Source organism: Saimiri boliviensis, chromosome Y, assembly GCF_048565385.1.
Source record: "Saimiri boliviensis isolate mSaiBol1 chromosome Y, mSaiBol1.pri, whole genome shotgun sequence".
Taxonomy (NCBI): domain Eukaryota; kingdom Metazoa; phylum Chordata; class Mammalia; order Primates; family Cebidae; genus Saimiri; species Saimiri boliviensis.
The window spans coordinates 5901166-5906467 of record NC_133471.1 but is presented as its reverse complement, the minus strand read 5'-3'; the positions used below and the strand labels follow the sequence as shown (position 1 = coordinate 5906467).

Below are 5302 nucleotides of genomic sequence, written 5' to 3'. Positions count from 1 at the left end.
CACTTCATCTACTTTATTAGACAAATGATGATGCAAGATGCAGAACATCCATGTTATTCCTTTTGGGCAGCAAACTTGAATTCATTTTTGCTGTTGAAACAGTTTAAGCTAGTTTAACATAAATAGACATTATTTAGGAAGATATAGCATCGAACAGATATTCTAATCATGCCAGCCATTTAATGTTTTGCATTTGCTTTACTTATTTTTCCTTCATCACCTGTCTCTCCTCCTCCCCGTGCTCATTTTGTTGTCGCTGTTTTTGTTGTCATTGTTGTTTGTTTGACACTTGACTTATTCTGGCCTTAACCTTATGATATTGTAGTTCACATTTTAACCTGTCTGATTATCCGTCATTACTTTATCCTACCTTTTCTTAAATGTCATTTTCTTTTTTTCTCGGTGTCCTGTTGTTCATACAAGTTAATCTTTTCATATTTTATTATTTAAAATCATTAATCTGTTGTTGTTTTTGATTCTATTGTGATATAATCTTGGCCTGTTCCCCAGCCAAAAGGGCAGTGACAATATCTTGGCTTACTGCTACCTCTGCCTCTGAGGTTCAAGCAACTCTCCTGTCTCAGTCTCCTGACTAGCTTGGATTACATGGGTCCACCACCATGGTTGACTAATTCTTATAGATTTTAGAAGGATGGGGTTTTATATCTTTTTTAAAAATGCAACTGGGCTGGTCTCAAACTCTTGATCTCATGTGATCCACCCACCTTAGGCTCCCAAAGTGCTGACATTAAAGGTGTGAGACCTGGCTATATTTCTTTTAAACCTTCTTCATGTTCAGCATTTAACCATGTCTATCAGACAACCCTCTGAAAATACAATTTGAGAACTAAAATGTGGTATATATCTTTTTTAAATTAATTAATTAATTTATTTATTTTTATTGCATTTTAGGTTTTGGGGTACATGTGAAGAACATGCAAGATTGTTGCATAGGTACACACATGGCAGTGTGGTTTTCTGCCTTCCATTTCTTCGCCTGTATCTGTCATTTAATAACATGTGGAATAGGTGAAAAGACAATTGTGCTGTGTCATGGTATTACAGGATAATAAATCAGAATTTCTCATGTGTATCATTGATTTTAATTACTAAATGCTTAGGCACAACTTGAGTATATATGCCTATGGTAGAATGGCAGCAATATGATTATAGTCTGTGAAATCTGGCATCCAAACCCATATCACATTTAAATCCCAGCTGTCCCAGAAAACTGAATAATGAATCTTGTCAATACTTAGATTGTGACACCAGCAGTTTTATAATATGTCAAATGCATGAAAAATGCTGCTTTTGAAATTTGTGCAGCTACTGTCCTCGGAATATATATATATATATATATATATATATATATATATATATATATATATATATATGTGTGTGTGTGTGTATATACACACACACACACACACACACACACACACACACACCTACTAATGTATACCAGGTACTGTGTATACAAATTCAGTGCTGAATTTGTAAGACAGGCAGACAAGAAAATTAATGTGATAGATAAACTTTTCCTGGAAAAATAATGTTTCTGCATTAGAAGTCTTAAGTAGGCAAACAGGGTGAGAGACTTTTATCTCCAGGAGAGAAAGGTGGCCATAGTTACAGGATGGGAGTGTTCATGGCTGAAACTAAAGTTGTCTGAATTTGGGTCCCCATAAACCATGCTGAAACAGAAAGACATGAAGCTGAAAGGCAGAGAATATCAGGTCTGGAAGAGATTTGTTCAGCCATGCCGCAGATCTAGGCTCAGAATCTAGAAGATACTAAATACCAACAAAAACAATTACAAATTGACTTTCAACATGAAACCAATGTTATGAAAATGTGCATTAGAGGGCAGGTATAGTGGCTCAAACCTGTAGTCTCAGCACTTTTAAAGGCCAAGGCAGGTGAATCACCTGAGTCCAAGGGTTCAAGACCAGCCTTGCCAATATTAAAATTTATCCAATGGTTGTTGCACATCTAGTCCCATATATTTAGGAGACTGACAGACAAAAAATTGCTTTAAGCCAGAGGTTGAATTTACATTGAGCTGAGATTGTGCCACTGCATTCTGTCCTGAGCAACCCAGCCAGATTCTGCCTTAGGCAAAAAAAAAAAATAGAACAAGTGGAAGAAGAAGCATAAGAATAAGAATAAGAAAGAAAAAGAAGAAGGAGAAGGAGGAGGAAGAAGAGGAGGAGGAGGAGGAGGAGGAAGAGGAGGAGGAGGAGGAGGAAGAGGAGGAGGAGGAGAAGGAGAAGGAGAGGGAGAAGAAGAAGAAGAAGGAGGAGGAAGAGGAAGAAGAAGAAGAAGAAGAAGAAGAAGAAGAAGAAGAAGAAGAAGAAGAAGAAGAAGAAGAAGAAGAAGAAGAAGAAGAAGAAGAAAGAAGAAGAAGAGGAAGAGGAAGAAGAAGAAGAAAGAAGAAGAAGAAATAAGAGGAAGGAGGAGGAGGGGTAAGGAAGAAGAAGAAAGAATAAAGAGGAAGGAGGAAAAGAAAAAGGAGATAAGAAAGTGGAAAAGAAAGAGGAAGAGGAAGAGTAAAGGGGAGGAAAAGGGAAAGAAAAAGAGAAAGAAGAAAAACAAATGTGCATTAGAAAACATGAAAGGGATTCCTGCAGAAGATAACTAAAGACACAAATCTGTTGGAATGTTTTAATAAAAAATATTTAAAAAATGATTATTGTTAATGCTAACTGTAAAATTTCAGCATATTCTGACAGTGATACCATTCATGTGCATAATATAACATAAATTTTTTAAATCAAGTGATGAAAAAAATAAATGTGATTATAGTTACTGAACTCACTGTATATAAACTGTAATGAAAAAAGTCTGTCTACTACAATCTAAGCTTAAGATAATGGCGGAAATCAATTGATAAATAGGAAGCTAGTGCATTTTAACCCATTTCTAAATTGTGTGTGTGTTTGTGGGGGGAGTCTCTCTGTGTGTATGTGTCTGCATATTTGAGCATCTGGTCCTGTGCAATCCCAATTTAGTCCCAAATTTCTTTAAGGCCAGACTAATTGAGAAGTCAATTATTACATTTTACTATTTTCACTTTATTCATTTTCCCTTACCTGTTGTTGTGGTTTTGAATGCCCTCTCCAAATTTTACATAGACAGTCCCTGGTCATTGTGATAGCCATGGGAGGTAGGACCTTTGAGAGGTAATTAGTCATGAGGATACACCTTGACAACGGCATTGTTGACTTTATCTGGAGAGCATGTTAGTTATTTTGTGAGTGGACTTTGGATCAAAGATGAATTCGGTCTTGATTTTCTCTTCATCACATGTCCTTCACTTTATGTTGATTGCCTGTCATAGAAAGAAAGCCTCACCAGATGCAGCCCTTTGGAATTTCCAGCCTTCAGAAACATGAGCAGAATAAGTCTTTTTCCAATTAACTCCATCAGTAACATTGGGCTATTGCAGCAGAAAATTGCCTAAAAGACTATTATTTATTTCTCTGTAGATAACTGAACTACCTTACAAAGTGATATGGCAAAGTTATTGCCAAATAATCAAAAGCACACACACACACACACACACACACACACACACACACACACCACACACATATAAAATATACTATACTGTCTATGTATATATCTTATATACATTAGCGATACAAATATGTATATCCATTCAATATATATTTTAAATGAAATAAAATGCAACATGATTTCAATCTTAACCATATGTTTAGAAATAAATAAAAAGCAAAAGAGAAAGTAATTCAGTGTCATTTTAAACCAAGAGAAATGTGGCAATAGCACATATAACACAAAAACTCAGATTTCTGTCTTATCACACAAAGTTTATGTCATCAAATGATGCATGAACATTGTTTATTCTTTCCACGAATGTGCCTTTTGGGGAGAAAGTGCACTCAAATTGTTAAGCCCTCGAGTAAAAACGTGTTACAGAATAATAGTAACATTTCATTATTGGCTTTGGAAAATTTATTTGGAGTTTATTGGTAAGATTCAGAGTTCTTACAAAATTTCTTGAAACCTGGAAAGTTTAATGCTGAAGCTGCCCTCAGTGATTGTAAAAATTTAAACAATTTTTACTTCGATATTTATGTAATTTACAAAATCTAGACTTACTGCATGTATCAACATATTTACTGATGTACAAAATAAAATTACCTACATACTCTACATAAAGTGGCCACTGAAATGTTTTAAACACCTTGCTTACAATGGGGACTTCTTTTTCTTCTTCCAGAAATTCTGCTAGAAAAGCAGATCTTTGAAAATTCTGTTGAATTTTACTGAATCCATAAAGGTTGAGCTGTCGAACTAAGCTTTTTTATACTCTCAGCTTTAAATATTCTGTAAGGATCTTTTCTTTCCAGAATTTCTTTCTTGAAAAGTTCTTCATGAATCACTATGCAAGTTCCATCCTCATCCCATGAAATGGACTTGAACTGGTCACTTTCAACTATTTTCCAAAGTTTTCTGGGAAAAGTCTGAGAAATAAAATCATTACCCTTATCTAGCTCAGAGACACAAACTGTGTAACCTGGACTTTTTATCAAGGATCCTTGTGACAAAACCTGAAAAGCATTTTCTTCAATTATTGACGTTAAGTCAGAGTCTTCAGAGAATATGTCTTCACCCAACAGAATCCTAGTGGAAGCTTCTGAACCAGTCGATTTAACTTTAGGGGAAACATCTTGAGTTTCTGAAGAAATATCTGCCATCTCAAATAAATATTTTCTCCCCTAATCCTCCAGCCTGCATGGTTTTCAAAACTGCAGTTTGGAAACCTGCTGCAGTAGGCCTAAGCAGGTAAAGTAATCTAGACCACTACAATGGTTCTCAATTTGAGTAGCTATGACATCACAAGGGGTCTTTGGTCTCCTAGCAACACACATGAAATTTTACCGAGAAGATTTTCTTCTCAGCCCAAGAATATGTATACAGCAAAACTAAAACATAGACTGATTACTTACACAGTACAATCTGCAAGAATCTCATCCCAGCAACATCTTTTAAACATAAACAATATTCTCAGTACCTGAAATACATGGAATTTTCTCACTGACACATACACTCTCACTAAATTGGTTCCAGGGGACACAGGGTCTGGTAATTGGGCAGTAGAGATAAATAAAGATTATTAAAGCTCTGTCAGTTTGGCATATTGAATTGAAAACTGATGCACTACATGGCGAAAAGAAATGCCTATAGATATTATTAGTATTTTTCTAGTTGTCAGGGGCTGGGAAATAGAAGTAGTTATTTAGGAGATACAGGGATTTCTGTTGATGGATAGAAA

At 35.4% G+C, this 5302-nt stretch overlaps 1 pseudogene; it reads right to left on the bottom strand.

The window, feature by feature from the left end:
* Nucleotides 1-1658: 1658 nt before the first annotated feature.
* LOC141583051 (heat shock transcription factor, Y-linked-like) lies at nucleotides 1659-4724 on the bottom strand (annotated as a pseudogene).
* Between the last annotated feature and the right edge of the window lie 578 nt (nucleotides 4725-5302).